The 19,083-nt window shown below is 36.6% G+C and overlaps 1 long non-coding RNA gene across 1 annotated transcript; it reads left to right on the forward strand.

Moving 5' to 3' along the window:
* Positions 1 to 1,292: 1,292 nt before the first annotated feature.
* On the forward strand, positions 1,293 to 17,180 carry LOC112987884 (uncharacterized). The gene is made up of 3 exons (XR_003260401.2): positions 1,293 to 1,431; positions 10,914 to 10,972; positions 13,587 to 17,180. It is a non-coding gene; the product is annotated as an uncharacterized LOC112987884 (long non-coding RNA).
* The last annotated feature ends 1,903 nt before the right edge of the window (positions 17,181 to 19,083 follow it).

Genomic DNA, 19,083 nt, shown 5'->3' on the forward strand with positions numbered 1-19,083 from the left:
TTACTACCTGTGGAGAACAGAAACTTTTCACAAAGCAATTTTCCCATGCTACATCAACAGAGAAATTTTGCAGTAAGAAGAAAATAAGGATCTATTGTATTTTTCCGATATGATAACACATTTTTTGTTTTTATGACTTGATTTGTTTTAAGGCTTGATTTTTTTTTTTAATTTAATTTTATTTTTTTCCCCATCATTGGGTGGAGAGATTACAGCATCATTTTTTAATCTGAATTAAAATTTATTAAAAATAAATGAGATTAGTATCTACGCTGTAGTCACATATCCAGCAGATCAGGCTCAAGGAAATTTTCCTCTTTATTGAGGAACCCCATAATTCATGGTCTCAAAACAGTTTTTGATCCTTGCTTCCTGCAAGATGAAAGAATAAGGCCAAGCATACGGATATGAGCCCAGGACACAACGCATACAGCTAGTCCCTGGCCGATGGTAAAAATCTCTCTGGATTATTAGTGGCCTGACTAAGAGAAGCCTTTGGATGCCAAGTGAATTTACAGTGTGTTGAAGCTGCTTGCTTTGTGCTGTCAGCAGTACTTGTGCCAGTAAGTCCCCACACAGGGATGTCACCTACAATTTCTCTGCTTATCTTTGAGCTTGTGCCAGCTGCGATGGTATGAGAGATCCGAAGTGTTTGCAATGAATGTTTAGAAACTTTAGAAACTAGTTCTTTAGAAAATAACATTTTAACCAGTATATCAATGCTTAAAGGACCATAAGAACTGGCTCACTCAGCTCCTGAAGATGTGTTTTTTCACAGCCCCAAACAGCTAAGGAAGAAAGGCGGCAATAGGTAGAACTTGTTCAGAAAACATGAAAGCAGGAAAGAGGATCTTAGGATGACACAAGAAGAACTGAAATTGAGCAGAAATAATATTGAGGTCATAAAGAAATGTGAGATATGGTGAGATGGAAGCAGCCACTAAAACAGGTGTTCTGCTAGCACTTACTGCTGGCACCCAGAGAGCTGCGGATCGTGTTTCTGTTGCAAGCGGGGCATGGTCTGAGACCCTGTGGCTTCCCTGGAGGAGGCAGAGGGGATGCTGTGAGCAAGGCTGCCAACATGTTGTCCACTCTTGTGTTACATAAGATGAGCTCCTTTCCTTTGGCTCAGCCTCCAGCTTCTGCTGCTCGTAGGCCCGTGGCCAGCTCTCACTGCAGTGACTTGCAGGAGCAATCTTCCCATCCTCCCTACCATTGCCTAAAACACTCCAGCCATTTCTTATCTTTAGGAGTACAGTATGCCTTTTTGGTTAATTTGCACTGCCTAAGGCCGGAGCCCTGTGTGTTCTTTTTTACTACAATCAAATTGAGCCCGAACCCAGAAGATGCCAAAACCCCACCAGTTTCTGCTGTGGATGGTGAAAACTGAGTGTATTCATCACCTCCAAGGCTGCTTAACACACTTCTAAGGTAGGGCCCTGATACCTTTTCATTCAGATCCATCCCTCACAGGTCAAAGGGCTGCATTTCATTTTCATTCCTGATTAATACTATATTTTAAAATGAAATAAAAATTTTTCCAGCAACACAATTTTGATATCATAAAATCATTTCATTCTAGAGTTAAGGTCATTATGTTCACTCATACATGTGTTACACAGATTTCCAGGCTAAACTAGCTTAATTAATTGAATCCACTCAAAACTTTATGAAACAGTTATAGGGGCCTTTCTCTTTAAAATGACTGATTAAAAAAATTTCAGATAGAAATAGCATCTTCCACCCATCCATTCCCTCAGCTTTGTTTTCTTTTTTTTCCTAGACAGCATCAGCAATGTTAACCCTTGGTGCCAATGTTTCCAGTGTTTATTTTCATTCCAAGGAAAAGAAGAAAATTTAATAATTTACGTACAATAGCATGTGGGTTTATATATACTCTGACAGTGGCTACAGTCTATATACATAGCTACAAGAACAGAGGTGTTTGTATGTGTGTGTGTCCACGCGTGTGTGCATGCAAAAGTCCATAAATACTGATGTATACATCATGTACAGAACATTTTGCATATGTGTGTGTTTACACAAATGTTTGTGTACTTTTTTCATTGTGATACGACACTAATAGTTTTAGATGAGCAGAGCTGCAGCTTCCTAGTACCAGAATGTCATACTGCACTGTGTTGCATTCTCTCTGCTGCAAGTATGCAAAAACACTGTTGCAGCATGCCAAAATATCTTCAACAGGGAACGTCATTTTACATCTCTGAGTATCTAAATAAATTATGAAAGGCATAAAATACCATTCATAGAGTACATAAGAGAAGTGCCTACAGAGCATGGCAGAGCTCAAGAAAGTGTTGATGTTTTTAGTACTGTCATCCATCACCATAATGAGTGCCAAAACTCCTTTGAAAATTAGCTGTCTGTGATTAGGCAGGTTTCAGAGTGCAGGTTGTTTCTGTATCTGATTCTGAAATATATTAATATAAATGTTATGCTAATTTGTCTACTTTTGACCTAGCGCTTATCTCAAAGATTCAAGAGGATATTGCCTCATTAACTAACTCGCTTACGAAGTAAAACTACCTTCACCTTCTCACTTCATTAGATGGAATTGTTACTTTTCTTCTTTTAGGAAAGAGTGAATAAACAAGGGCCCTTCAAGATACGTTGCTTATTTCAACCTCAAGTATAGTTGTCTTGTGCATATATAACAGAGTTACAAAGATTAGCATTCAGCTCTAATTCTCTTCAGTCTAACTGATGGCGTTTTGATGAGTTTTGGAGTTTTTGTTCTGTCTGGAAATTTTAGTGATGAAGTAAGGCAGACAGAAAGCAGCTTGATTTTCATAAGCGTAGCTGACCTTGCAGGACAGAGAAGCATAAAATGTTTATTGTGAAAAAGCATAACTGTTCCTATCACACAAAGGTTATGCATAAGAGAAGAGAAAAACACCTTTTTAATATCCCAGACTGACCAAGTATTCTTATCATTGTATTTCTGTAGGACAAAATCATGTCTCTCAAAGTGTGTAGTAACTCGCATCTATTTTTAATACTATAATTTTGATTTCTGCATTTGCCTGACATTCCTGTCAAGGTATTACACCAGCAGATGAAGTTCTATGTGAATCAGACATTAAAATCATTCAGTATAATTTTGCATGCAGAAACACACATACAGCTCGGATATTATGAGCCAGACTCTACTGCAATCAATGGAAAACTTTAGCTGGCTTATATTAAAGCCCCGAATGCCATCCCCCATACTTTGGGGTATGTTTACAGGAGAGGGCTGACAAGTGGAATCTGTACCCACACTTGGACCTAAACTTGCCTAAAATTTGGATGAGTTGAATCCAATGATTCTGGTTTGTATGTTTCCATTTTAGATTAAAAACATAAAATAAATATTAGAGGAATATAAATGCTTTTATGTTTGTATGTTTCCATTTTAGATTAAAAACATAAAATAAATATTAGAGGAATATAAATGCTTTTATGTATCCTCATTGTTTCTTTTTTAATTCTTCTGAGTCTTACGTTTGCATGGAATTTTAGTTTTAAAAAATCACATGAAAGTCTCTTCTAGTGCTTTGCCACTACCATTAAAAAGAAAGTGTGCAAATGACCTCTCTAAAGACTTTTTTATATTTTTGCTTGCATTGTAGGCCTAATAAACTGTTATGCAACTAAACCAGATCAAACCAGTGATTCCTCTCTCTTGCTCAAGGCAATCCTCTCTAGCATGGGAAATGCACCCTAATTTTGATTTACTTCCAGCAACAGCCAAAGAAATCAAGGGGCTCGTATTTTAATTGTCTCTATCTACTTTTCTGTAAGGGCAGACCTGGTCCCTGAACTCTAGAATGATTGCTTATATCACTTGGTTTAGGCCAGTGAATAGCCTAAAGAAGATTAAAATGATTCCTTCTGCCTCACTGAGATATACTGCTTGGCTGAAATATAGTTCTGCCCTCCTCAGTTGATCTGTAATACAGAGGCTAATAGCCCTTATAACTGTTATCCTACCTGATATAACTGCAAAGTCTGTGCTGCTTCTTATGTTTCAAATGGTTTGTTGTTCCATTTTTTTCTTTTTTAATCTGAGTAAAACACCTTAATACAATCTCCTGAAGGTCATTTCTCATCTGCCACCTCCAGTCCCTGCAAACATGGCTTTATTTTTTTTCTTCTTGCAGCAGTGTGGCTGTCACAAGTGATTTGGGTAGAATTGTCCCAAGGAATTCCATGTCTGCCTCTGGTTGGGGGATGCTCTCAAGTTCCAGAAATGTCCTGCCTCCACCCAAGGTGAGGTGGGACGGTCCTGCTGGCCAACTCATGCCTTTGTGGGAAGGTGGAGGGAAAGGTTCAGGAGACAACCTCTATGGAAGAGTTTAAAGACATTTGGATGAGGTCCTTCTATTCATTTGGACTAGTGGATCAAACACTTACCTTTTCCAACCCTTTAGTCCTCAAACATCATCATTCCTGGGGGAGGGAAGGCAATATGTTGAGCCAAGGAGACTTTGCTTGGATCAGAAATGTTTCTCATCCCCGATAGTAACACATATTTCCAGTCAGGACTTTAAAGACAATATATTGTCCCCACATGACTCATGAATAATTCAGTCACTGTGAGAGCTGTGTAGGTGTACCCGAGGGCAAACATGTTGCCGTGCTTTTACCCTTAGGATGCATGTAGCCCTATGTAACATTGCTTCATGGAAAGACTAATATTTTCTAATTCTGTAAAATTTGCCCTTTATTCAATTAAGGGGTCTTGGTAGCGTACCAAAGTAAATGGTTGAAGGTCATTTTATGAATGATAAATATCATGCTGTATAGATAGCAGCAGAACCCACTGAAGGAACTGAAGCAGTGCTTATCTATTTACACTGCAATATTGTTGTTTATATTTGGGATAAAAGCTAAATTATTTGTATATCCTCTTGGCTATCCTTGCCTTCATATGCTCGCATATTTTTCATGGGTTTTATGGCACTGAACAGCAATGCTAAGAGATAAGAAAATCCAAATCTTATTGAGGCCACTAGAGAGAGAGAGTATTTGTAGACTCTTTTATTATTGTTACTATGTGTTCAGACAATGTAAAGCAGAAATGTAAATACTTGCACAAATTAATCATTTCTTAAAAAAACAAACAAAAAAATCCCCAGAATAGACATGCAGTAATAGGCAATATAAAAACCAAGCCTCAGTCCTGGCTTGGCAGCAGTCAGTTAGTGTTTTGGTCTTGGATATTATGGTGAAACCTGCCAGTGAAGCCAGGGGTAATATTTGCTAAGTCAGTCAGAAGTCAGCTTCAGCTTCTTAAAATTGCTGTGTATGATGCGAGGAAAGATGGCATGAATCCGATTCTTTCTTTCATTATTTACAGTCAAAAATTTGTACTATTTTTATGATCTGTCTACTATATAATATTTGTGTTGCTGAATGCTGGAATCCAAACTTTTGAATGATAAAACGATTAATTAGACAGGATTTTCAGGAAGCGTGTGTGGGAGGAGCTGGTGATTCATGGAGGAAGTCACTGGTGTTTCTCATAGCAAAGTAACAATGCCTGGTACTTGTTATCCTTCTATTTCTTCTTGGTGCTTTGCAATATGTTCTAAGGAGCAGCCATTATTTACTATAGAGACTTAAATGTCTTTATTGACAAATAGCAGGAGACAGACCCTCAGGAAGAGTGACTTCATTAGCATGCAGCTTATACTATTTTTCAAGAATATGTTTGATTCTTTACACTTTTTTTGGAACACTTAAATGTTGATAGTAAATGACAGTGGGTATAAGTGCAGCTGGCAGGATAAAACCAATGGTTTAAAAAGCCTCAATCTGTTTTCTTGATCTGTTTTCACCATGTGCGATGTAGGCTTAAAAGCGATACATTTGAAAAGATGGATGTAGTGTTTACAGTAGTGATTTTTATATTTTCTTTTGCCTAGAAATGGCAGAGAACTTAATTTTGTATCCCAGTTTATAAGCAAGGTATCCCAAAGTCCTTTTCCAAAGAGCTGATACTGTGAGAGGATGGAAGCTGTAGTGGTATCCTGCATCATTTTAAAATTTTGTTCAGACTTCAGGGGCAAGCTGTCAGAGGGGGCAGAAGGATGGGTAGGGTGCCCGGAGGGGTTTTCCTCCACTGTGTGGGCAATTATAGCCCCTGGGCTCAGCGAGGAACAGGAATTGTTTCCATGTTTTTCTCTGGGGTCTGTTGCACGTACTCCAAGGGGTGCCTCAGCAGCAAACTCTGCTTTCCTCCAACAGAATTCATCCATGAGCTCCTTCAGGACAGTGCTGAAGAGGTTATAAAACAAGGGCAAGGCCCTAGATAACTCTGCATTAATGCATCTAAAGCACCTCCTTTCTTTTTCTTTTTTTTCTTTCTTTCTTTTTTTTTTTTTTTTGCTAGCCTTGCATCATTCAGGGCACCTCATCCCCCCTCTTTCCTATCAAGGAGAATGGAGGAAAAAGAATAAGCGACTTTTATGGCCCCTTCTGATTACTAGCCATGCAAAAACACACTGAAGAGGGACAAAATCTGTTTTGCACTAGGAGCTAATTACCATTAAAACCCATCAATGAGATTTGTGGGCTACCACCCTATGAGCAGCTGCTTCGCATATCTTCCCGGCCAGTCCCTCTCCCTCTGACAGCCAAGTGAAAGCAAAGTCCTTCTTGCCGTCTCTTCTCATGGATTTGAATTAAATGAGAGAAAATATCACCACAGTGCATGCAAACCCTTTCCCTCCTTATTAGTTCACAATCTGGTTTTCTTCATTCTGGGGGCTACCTAGTGTCCTCACACTCTTCCTTTTCATTTCTTCCAAGCTGCTTTCCCTCTTTTTTTCAGCTGTTGAGGCAGTCAGTTTATTACAACTTTCTGAACCTGCAAATCCCCTAAATGCACTACAATAATAGCCATTTATGTCAACATAAACATCTAATTCCTGAATTAATTAATATAAGATATAAGAAATGCAAAAATATCAAACAGAGACAAAATTGATGTTGTTTTGGAAAACCGTTGCATATTTATTCCTAAAAGAAGTATAAGAGGGGTGATTTTTCCTTTCTGGACATAGGAACACAGGTTTCTAGACCATGCCAGAAACCACCAACAAAAAAGGCATATTAATAATTTGTCCTGTGCCTTAGGTTCAAAAGATCATCACAAAATAGGAAGATACAAGATTAATGATTCAAAAACAAATTTTTATCACCACTAAAAAAAACCCAGAAGATCCAGTTAAGAGAACTGGTGGTGAAGCTGAACATTTCAGTGAAAATTATTCTACAGTGGTTTTAAGGAAAAAGAGTATTTGCTGTTAGGTTTTTCTATTTTCTGAACATCTTGACCAAGTAGCAGTGAGGACAAACAACTTGGAAGGCAGACTGTGTGTACTTACAAGGACAATCTCTTCATACGGGAGTAGCACCCTATGGAAACTGGGATCCTCATATTGTTTTGTAATTGATTATCTTAAGCCTAGTAGTAAATGCTGAGTGCTAGAAGAAATAAATGAAAGCTATATCATGCAGATTCATGGAAAGCGTCAAGTGATAAGACTAGCTTAGTTTTGTACAAAATAAGAACAATGTATGTTTGCGTGCAGCAGTACATCTAACCTACTCAAAGCCATGATTTTCAAGGTAAACCCCTCTGTGAATTAAGCAATATTCCTATTTTGTGTATGGAAGAATATAAAATATGGTACACTGCAATTGCATATGATGGTAAATTAATTTACATTATTAGGACAAGAGGACATCATAAAGAGGGTTTTTTTTTTTAGTACCAGGAGGATGATAGTCCAAAAGATAGGTCCTATTTCCTTCTTTCATAGGCTGTAGGTTAAGAGATGAAATATTATTACATGTAGAGTTGACAGCAAGAAAGGTCTGGCACACTGCTCTTGACAGTTAATGAAAGACTGGCCCCTAGGCTTTGGATTAGACATGAAATCTGAGAGAAACATGCTATTACCATTGGTACTGAAGCTGGTGATTCTGAAAAACAAGTAGCTTGTTATTTTGGCATTATAGTTTAAGATTATAGTAAACTATATAATAAGACCTGCATATACATCTGCAGTCAAAAAACTTAAATCTGCTTCACGCACTTCACATTTATGATATTAAAATCTGTGCTATTTCTTTGCTTGTCTTGGTTTATCTCTTCCCCCTCCTTCCCCCTTAATCCTGGAAAAAGTCAATGAGTCATGAAGGCATGTCAGCCTGTCAGCTCAAGTATAGGTTTCCAGTTACAAGGGTGGGAATGGTTATAGTCAAAGTTATTCTCATTGATATTTTATCAATATAATAAATTGACTTTAGGACATAGTCACATGTATTGACACACTAACAGTAAGATGTATCAGCTATATTAATATATTTAGCTAAAGATGCACTCATTGATATAGTGTCAGTATAATATAAAGACAATAAGAGTGATTATGTCTTAATTTTGAGCTGTGCAGAGAACAATAATTCTGTTTTATGGAGCTTTCCTGAGCTTGGAATATTTTTATCATTTTGTATGTAATTGAAAATTTCTTTGAACATAGAATCGTGCTGAAATTTAACACATTTTTGTGTGAAAAAACAAGTTTCTCAATTTTGAACGATGTTTTTCTTACATGGTTTGTCCACATCCATGTGAATGCACTTGCCCCTTCCTCAGTAAAGACAAAAATTTCATGACTTGAAATAGTTTTTTCTCATAACAAGAAAAAAATTTTTTTGAAAAAATATTAAATAACTTTGTTATTGTTTTGAAATCAGTGTTTTCCTCATGAATCTGAGGTTTACATAATGGTAAAGTATGTTATTCTAATTCCTGCTCAGCTTTAATTCAGCCTAGCAGTTGCCCAGTATTCTGGATTTGTTGAATTCTTGCTAAGTTAATTCTCTTACCTAAGAAACAAAGTAAAACAAGTAATGAAGCCCCTCTCTTCAGAGTTTCACTTTCTGTATGTGTAGACATTTGTATCATGTGGACAGAAATGACATTTTTAAATGCTGAGATTCTTACAAAACAGGTTAAATGACAGCATTTTGCTTGACTGTGCAAGCCAAATCGATAATGTAAATGTGTTTATTTAGATTATATCATCCTCTTCTGTTACTGATTTGTGATGTTCCATTTGCTAATAATGTGTTTATTTACAGCAAGGTTTTCAGTTCATCTTTAACCTCCTAGTGCGTTTTGAGATTTTTCGTTATGTGGGCAGTCAATCCAGACGTCTCACGGTAACAACTGGAACACTGGAGTGTCTGTGTAACCTAAAGACGATCTCCAGACATTTCACTTCTTTCTCATATATTTAAATGGGGGGAAAAAAAAATCTTTCACTGTGACCAGACATGAGAATATCTTCAACTACAACTACTTCGGGAGTACACAAAGACACAATAATAAGCCTAATGATGAATATTAAGTGATTTTCAAGGGTTGGCACCCTGCCTCATCAACACATCTGCCAAGACCAGACTTCTCAATAGTAAGAGAAAATAGTCTATTTATAGAGTGTACAGATCTTGGGTCTTCTGCAAGCAAATCTTGCCATTCTGAGATGAATTAACACAAATGAATAAATAGCTTTGCAAACACAGAACTGTTATGCTTCTGGGAGTATATAAATTACATCTTAGATGCTCATAGGGAATGGCATTTTATACAGTTACTGAAATTAGTGCAAATGAGAGAAGGCCCTTTTTGTATAGATACAGGTCATAACACAAGCTTTTATTCCCCCCCACACACCTTAGGGTGCAAATTCCACTTTTCTTTTGCGTTTTGACTAAAAGGAATTCCAAGCCTTTTCCACATTCTGATTCATCAGTGAGGACCAGATGACTTTGCTATCTCAAAGTCTGTCTTTTCGAAATGGAAATCCATAGTTACATTAATCCTAGTTTAAGTTGAATTCACTCATGATCACTCCATTCAAGGTTATTTTCTGCAATCAGTTCTCCTTTATTGTTCTTGCTGCTTACCAAAACCTCATCTAAAAATAGCATAAAATCATCTCTTGCTGACTCAGTAGGTATTTGGTGAATAAATCTGTTTATTATTATATCCTGAAATAGCTGCACTTTATAATTGTGCTTAGCATTAATTATTCAGTCTATATCTGCTACCCTATTCTTTTTGCTTTCACATTTTACTTTCTATTGCATACCCTTTGATATTGGTGTTACATCTAGGCTTGTTAGAATTTCATTTTGCATTTTTATTGAAAATTGACTGTCAAAATTGATGTTTGATTGCTGATGCTTATTGCTGATTGTAATTTCTGGGCAGTTTCAGCCTTTCTTCCCTGCAGCAATGCTGGAGACTCAGGATTTTCCCTCCAGGACTATACAGTCATTGCTGGTGGGCAGTTCAAGCCTCTCCTTACCTGGGGTTGCCTTTTTTCCTGATAATTTTAGCCTTCTGTTTAATTTCAGAGGCTAAATTGTCTACAAATTATAACCAAGAAATAGGTATCCTAGTAGCTCAGAGGCAGAGTAGCGTGTCAAAAAGCAGTGTTTACTGACCTTTACCAATTAAAACTAGATCCTGCAAAGTGTGGTTATAGTTCTGTTCCTTTAATATGTGCTTTTCCATCCTGTACCCGTATTTCATTTTGCGGTTAGGACACCTTAAATTAGTTCAGCTCAAACAGCTCAGATGTTTCTCATTGTCCATATCAATTTACATCTTCTGGCTCTTTGATATTCCTTTATTCGTTGCCAAATACTGTTACTTTTTGTTTATAGATTAAAATCAGGATGGAGATTTGCCTGAATCTTTTGTAACCTTCCTCTTTCACTTCTTTGTTTCTTTTTGTCATTTAAACCTCACTAAACACTGGTTCCTCGGAGCATTTATTTTTCATTTGTTATTTGGCATTTGTGGAAAGATGTATTTGTTGACATTTCAGATGGAGACCTGGACCCTTGGGACATGCATTTTTTAATGAGCAGCCCATACATATATATTGTAAGTATATTCTAAAAATAAATTTAGAACTCGATCTTTTTCTGAGGATTTTTCTTTCCTCTAGATACCTTCCCTTTTCTTCAGTCAGACTAACTTCACAATCACTCTGTCATTCAGAGTGTCTGATGTTAAATCATTGCATTTTCTTCCTAAAAAAGCTAGGGCTAGAGCGGGGCACAGTGAAGGATGGTGTTTGGAATTAAGAACATTTCCATAAAGATCGTTCAAATTACCATACTGTAATATGCCAGTTCTCCACAGATTCTTTTTATTTTTCTTTTCTTGTCTTGCTTTCTGTATTTACGTGTAACACCCACCTCAACAGTGACACTGAAGGTTGCTATTAGTTGAGTTCATGCTGGCATATTCTGTTGTGCCTAGAACAAGCGGAACTAAATTCTCTAGGAATTCTTTGCCTCTTTGCTATTCCTCTGATGAAGGAGCAAAACTATGAAAGACACAATGGGTTCTCATTTTTTGAGGCTTTATTGGAAATTATGTGGCACAAGGTATTTTTGCCAATAGTTTCAAATACTGAAAAGAAGGGATCACCTTAAAAATCATACTTTTTTTAAAAAAACAGTGTGTTTAGGATTCTGTTTATGTGACTGCTGCTTACTGAGCTCTTCTCTGCAAACGTGACAGCTTCAAAGATGTATTAAAACAACATTAATGTAAATTCAAGACATTGATCCATATAATATTTTACTGTGGCCTAAGTTATGATTTCTGAGTAATCACTGTTTTCAGTCTTGGAGATAGTCATAGGCATTTCTAGTTTTGTAGATTTTAGAAAAAGGTATTTCTGCAATACAGAAGTAGGAGGAAAAATTAAGCCAAATATTTCAGAGAACATGAGGAGTGTAAGTAGTAGTAAGTAGTACCAGAAAAGCAGTAGTTCCTGAGAGAACAGAGTCCACATGATTCTGTTTTCTGATTTTTACCTTTTTCATTAGCTTAGACGGCCTTCTAGACTAAGCTTTGTTGGAGCAGCAGTAGCCCAAGGCAGTTTGTTCAAGATGAGACATCATAAAATCTGGAAGATATAAAGAGAAAAATGACTGAGGAATTTAAATCACAAAGGATTGTTGGTAGTTTGTAGCTGAACTTGTTCAAAGTAATGTAGTCAGATGTAATATGTGAACAGTGTGTCCAGACAGAACACTCAAACAACAAGGCCGAATATTTACTTTGTGCTTTGTGTTAAGGATAAATGAGTTCTCTGCTGTCAGCTTGTCTTGTGTTGTTTTGAAATCAAATCAGTGCCTGCTATTCCCAACATGCCTAAATACCACAGAATTTTCAAACACACACACTTTATTCTTATCTTCCTTTTCTGTTTGTATTTACTAGTTTATTAATCTGGGACAGGAGATAATGTAAAACAGAAACAAGCCAGCATCATGGTATGAAGTTCCCAAATATTCTGAAGCAAAAGAGATTTATACCTGCGCATAACCATCTGCATCTTCCTATTAAATGCAAAATCTACCTATCTGTTCATCCAGCCACACCTGCACACATTTAAAGCACTGTAAATCCTTTATACAGTCATTTATATAAGTATACAATACCTATAGATTATTAATATCAATTCTTACATAGGTTATTGATATGAATACTTATACATACATATATAAATCCATAATCAATGTGTTCCCTTTCTGTGTGTAATAATCCATAAAATTGTTACCTAGTGTTCTAAGGCTGATTTTGAAGAGTCTTCTAGTAATGCAGCACTGCTGTAGCAAACCCAGACAAATTAAGAATTGTAAAATTATGGAACAGTAATGGGACATACAGCCTGATAAAAATCTCTGTCAACCATAAATAGGCCTTCGTCCTGGAGCTCCTTGTTCAATGTTTTGTATCTGTGTATATTTTTACTATAGTAGGTAGGATTCATGTGACTTCACTCTACAATATTCATATTTCCATAAGCATGAATACATCAGAAAAAACCTGTATTGAATCTTTTGAAGTAAAATTATGGTTTATTCCTTAAGTACAACAGTAGTAGTTATTCCCAGGTCAATGAATAAACTTAGTCACAAAATCGGAAAGATAAAATAAATATAACTGTTAATTATGCAGTATATCTAAATATTGCATAGTATTAAGGAAGTTTCAGTTATAAAACCTGATAATAAATCTCAAGGACATAGTTCTAGCACTCTCAGAACAGAATTGTTTGTCCATCGACATGTACCCAACTTTACTATAGTTTTCCATTTTAAGACATGATACCATGCTTCTAAGCATGGCAAATTAGACCCATCATCTTGCATTAGCTAACATAGATGAAAATGAATAAACCCATAGCTATCGGTTGTTTTTCAGAATCATTACAGGAGACGCCTCTTGGCTGCCTTCACCTTAAATCCTGTAGTTTCTTTCCAAAACAGTTTTGTGAAACTATGTATTTTGATAAAGACTGTCATGTCAGCTTATCTAAGTTATTAGACACCAGAAAAAACAAAATGAAATTGTGAATGCCCCACTGAAGAAGAAAAACTTAGTAGAATGGGAAAAATTCAGAAACAGAATTTTAAGACATAGGAAGCTGAGCTTAAGTTTCCCTGCTCACAAAACTACTTATTTTTCTTATTTGCAGGTTTAAAGACGAATGACTGTGCTGTCAGCAAAACACAGAGAAGACATAATGAACCATGAATTGTGCTGTCTGATCTGCTCAAGTATTCGAGCTCTCCAGTGCTTCCAAGCAACCGAAGCCCCCAAACAAAACAAGTTTTCTCTTATTTTTTTGTTTTTTGACTTAGCTAAGAAAATGTGACTTCACTTCCAGTTGCACTGAACAGATTAATATAAGGGACAATGCACCTTTCTGCTTTAAAATGTCAAAATGTGCTTATGAAATAAGACTTGTTTACAGTACTAATCTAAACACATGAATATTTACAGTCTTGTTATTCTGGATATAAAACTATGTTTTCTGCAACCTTGTTTAAGCAAGATTGTTTTAGTCCAGTTTCTTGAAATGTAACTGACTTCTTCATACTTGACCCTTCACAGACTATATTTGACTGTTTCATAAGTCACTATCGGTCCGTGGACCTTAGGAAGATAAACACCATTTGAGATGACCCAGGAGAGTTCTGCATAATGCTGACTGATAATAAATAGAAGCTAGAAAACGAAGTCAGAATCTTGTTAATAACAGCATATTTTAATATGCCTGCATCTCCTTTTCTGTGACACCCATATATAGAAAGCCTCCAGAAGTTTCATTCAGTGGTATTTCCTCAACGTATTTTCCCAGTTTGTGGTTCAGAGACTTCCAAACCCAGAGATGATTTTTTCTGTATCTAATAGCCCTCAGTACATACATTGTCTTTTCATTTCTTCAGTTGTCCCTTGAATTCTGGTAAACTTTAAGCACCTACAGCATCTTGGAAAAAGATGCTCTAAAGCGTGACTGTACTTTGTATGAACAACCTTTTTGCTTTTCACTATCTTGAACCTGCCACCTCCTAAGTTCATCTGATGTCCCCCAGCTCTTTTACAAGAAGAGTCAGTATGAAATTTTTAGTCCTTTTTAATGCAATACCACTGTGGTAATGCTATTCCTTGTTCCTACTAACTTTTCCAAGAAAATTTCCTTGTATTTTGTAACATTGCCACAGCTCAATTGGTGCTCCTAAGAGCACAGATGATAATGAAGACATGCTCATGAATTGTATTCTTTTTTCTCGCTCAACCTTCATATAATTTAGTGCAGCTCTGAGCAAGTTATATGATACAAAGAAAAGGGTTGGCTTCTAAATGTTTTTTTTCCTGTATTTTGAACAGTTCACTCTTTCTATGTTGATGTCAACCAGTATGTTATTGTGCATTTATATAAACATATATATGCATATACATACATTCTGTTCACAATAGGCTTAATATGCTGTGGCTATACTGGCTTTTTTTGGTTTGAAGCAGCAATATGTTTTTGAAGCAAATATTGATTGTCTCCATTTACTGCATGTTGGTTCAGTTTGCAGAAAGATTTCATTTTATGAGTGTTTATTTGAGATAATTGGTAATTATATCATTCTAAGCAATATCCATTTTTTCACTGTTCATTTGTAATTATAATGTATTCTTATATACTATCTCACATATCTGGTGACAGTTACAGTAAGCTTGTGGTTAGAGTTTTCCATTGTCTGTTTTGTTTTAAATGCTATTTTTCTCAACTGGAGAAGGTGTAAATTCACTGTTAGGATGAATAATAGCTACATGTGTGGAAAACTATTTTTTCAAAAAATTGACTACAGAAAGCTATATTAATGGAATATAGAGTTACCAGTGAAAAAAATCCAGCCATATCTAATTGGAATACATTAAAATCTCATAGGGAAATACGATACACCTTTTATTGTATTTGTTGATTCCTTTTATTGTATCTTTTTTTATTAGTTCTGGAAGTGTGAGTGTCTATTCACACACATCAAAAAGTGAAGTACAAGTTTGAGATAGCTGCACTGTAAGTAAAAGACATACATATGCAAATTACTCTTTAGTCATAAAAGCAAATTCTCCATCAAACTGGTCATTTTGCCAGTCATACTCTGTTAAAAATTATTTTACCAATGGATAGTGCCATAGGGTCACTGATTAATTTCTACCAGTGATCTTAGCCATGATAATGCATGAATGTCTAACCTACAAATTGCTGGAACTATGTATTTGAAATGTTCCAGTATTGTCATTGAAATGACTGTAATAGGCTGGTTGTCATTACTGACCACCTTAAAGTTACCATCTTTATTCCAGCTGAGCTTTATATAAAAGTTAGTTAGAAAGCTTTGTTTGCTAGGCAAAAGAATTTTATCTACCCCTTTGGAAGTTGTTTAAATGTGTTTCCTTGTTGTGTGGATCATTCTCATTTGCAAGTGTACTGAAGATAATACAGTGTGGATTCAAGGATGGCTCATTCTCTAGCTTCTTTTTAGAGATTTGGGGGAGCAATTCACATGTACTCTTCCAGAGTGATTTCTGCTGATGCTTTTGTGTACAATGATCCAGAGGCTAAATACAGAGAAAGGAAAATCTTTATCTTTATAAAACTTTATCACAACTGTAAAAAATAAAGAAAAGCTTTGAGGTTTTTTTTAACAGAAATTTAATTTCCTATAGGTTTCCATAGTAGGGATACAGAATCTTCATATGTTCTATAAATATATAATACACAGTTCCCAGAATGGGGAAGAAGTGGAAAAATATTGCTGCTTTGTCTTTTTAAATCTTCCCTTTTCAGTGGCATCCTGAAATTTTAACACTGGTACAACATCCTTTTTCGTCTGTGCTTTACACTTAATCCCTTGTAATGAGTTCAACAACATAAAACTGTGGTAAATCAGTCTGTTTATATACAGAATAAATAAAACTACTTTATCCTTCATGAAATGCAAGAACAACACAAAGCAACAATAGTTGAGAATGTATTTTTTCAGCACATACTTTGTTGGGACTTCATTAAATGCCGCCAAGTATTAAGAGGAAAATAAGAGGAACTTTTTATGAAGAGTTTTAACAAAATCCTCAGAGGACAGGAAACAGCAAATGGTAAGATTAAAATCCAGTAAATGAGCATTTGACTCATGAATTAACTATTGTAAGATGAAAGGACGAATATATCAAACAAGACCTATGTTAAGTCAGGAATATAAAATACGAGGAGGTTGAGTCATCCAACAGTTTAAATTATGAGCCCTGAATCTTTAAGTCTTTATGTCTGCATCTCATGATGGACAAACCATAGGGCAGGAGCCTGTTCCCATTCTCTGTGTGTTCTTGCGGAACGTAGTTACTGGCATTTTTGTTAAAATTCTCAGCAATTTCTGAAGTATCTTTTTTCCCCTTGAAATGGCCATTCTACTTTCTGCATACACACCCATGCACACCACCACAGACTTTCCCAAATCTGCCTTGCTGCTTTCAGACCATTTGTAGAAAGGAGAGGCAGAGAGTGTCAGGGATCCATGGAAGTCAAAACTTTGCTTTTTGCAGTTTTAAGGGCTGTTTTTTGACTGCCACCATCACTAATGCTTTACTGGCACTTTTTTGTGATAAGCTGATAAAGGGTTAAAAATTGAACCTTAAATAGTTCTACAAGGTGACCCTCATTTGCTCAATGTGGTCAGTCAAGAACAGTGATGTGGAAGAAGTGTGTGAGTGGAAGGAGGGTGGAAGGGGGATAGGAAAGGGACAAAATAAGGAGAGGTCTGTTCAGGGTAGGGAATATATTCCTCTCATGTTCCTCCAACAATAAAGGCTTGAAACCTGAATGCAGTTTACTGGTGCTATTGTAATTAAAATAATGTGAACAGGAAATCACTCAGACAGAATCGAGATACATATTACCTCTAGTCACAGGAGCTGCTGGCGGGAGTGGTATGGATGATGGAGTAGATCTGGGGTGGCTTTGCAAAGCTCATGTGTGAACAAAGCAGTAGTGGATCTGTTGTCCTCCACTTAGCGCTAGTGGATAGTTTTCTCTGGTAAATGCAGCTGGGCTGAGCACACAACGCCGGATTTGAGAGTTCTGTGCTGCGGCTGCTGTGCAGATACCAGATGTCCACAAGGCCACCAAAGGAGAGTGCCATCATGCAAAAATGTATCTGTTGCTGATTTTCCTAGTGTTGTGCGTGCTTGCCTCCCAACTCCAAATCTGTCCATCATCAGCTTTAGGTGGCAGATCAGAGCTTTTCCCCCGTGATGACGACAGCAGGTGCAAAGATAGAAAGGAGCAGCACAGCTGCATAGCAACTATAGTGAAGGGGGCAAGTGGCAGCAATGGGCTATTATAGTGAGCGTGGTGAGGCCCGGGCACGAGGCAGGGACTGGGTGTGTTGGGGAGTCCCGAGTTTTCTACGAGCAGAGCTGTGGACACGTCTTGTGATATGGGGCGCTTCTGCCACACTGTATGGCTGCAGGTGGTGCTACACTGCCTGGCCAAGGAGTGAAAGGGTACTTCTCATAGGCCTACCAAAAATAGAGTAGATGTAACCTATGTAACCCTTGAGCAAGCACTCTGATCAGTGTCACGAGTACTCCTAGGGTAGGAGTGGAGAATAAGACTTTATGTTTAGGATCAGTTAAGATATTTTGAAGCAAATGAATGAGTGAGATCAAATTTATTCTCTCTCCTTTTTACCAGAATAAGTTTCTGCATTTTGATTTCTTGCATCTGAAGATGGAAGCCCTGAGGGTAAACATTTAGAATTCAGAAGTATGCAGCTTTTAATAGTAGCAAGAACAGTTTTTTTTCCTTGAAGGATCTGAAATAAATAAATGCCTTCAACTTCCCAGAAATTAATTGCACATTTCAATTATATAATAAATATCCTTTACATTCAGCTCACACAGCATTTTTACTTGACTTATTTAAGCAAAAACAGCTACACACAGAAAAGGATTTGAAGGAAATGCAGTTTGGTTCTGAAAACTTCAAGAAGAGCAAATGACCTACTATTCCTGCAAATTCCCTTATGCTTAATGAAACAGGAAACAGAAATTCCATCAAAGTTATTTATCATTAGAAAAAGATAGTGTCAGCTTCTTGCAGAATTTTCAACTTCTTATTAGAAAAGCAGGCTTTGACTGTATTTAATATTTGGTCTTTCTCTTGAAAAAAGCTGGAACATTTTCTTAAAAGTTTGCTGTCTCTTGATTTTTTGTTTTCAACAGAAGTTCTGCTAACAAGAGACAAAGTTTTTGACCCAGCCCTACTGATGAGTCTTTCTTGGAATTCTCCTATGTGGACTCCCATAGTAGCTGAAATCAAATCCTTCAGAAACTTATCTCATGAAATGTTACTTATATCAGGACTATCCCCAAGAGGGAAAAAAAAAGAAGTGTCTATTTATTTTCTTAAACCTGACAATATTGCACTCTTTTACTACTGCATGCCCTATATTCAAACTGAGTAGGACTAGATCAATGAGTGATATCAATTTTAAAACAAGAATGTGGGCTCATGAGCTGAAGACATTACTCTGAAGCTGCTGAGGTTTCTCTAGCATTGTAGACTGCCGTGCAAAAAAAAGGAAAAGAAGGATAGTTAGGATTACTTTATTTGGTCTCTAGTCCTGGACCAGTTT

This window comes from Dromaius novaehollandiae, chromosome 1 (genome assembly GCF_036370855.1).
Source record: "Dromaius novaehollandiae isolate bDroNov1 chromosome 1, bDroNov1.hap1, whole genome shotgun sequence".
Lineage (NCBI taxonomy): Eukaryota > Metazoa > Chordata > Aves > Casuariiformes > Dromaiidae > Dromaius > Dromaius novaehollandiae.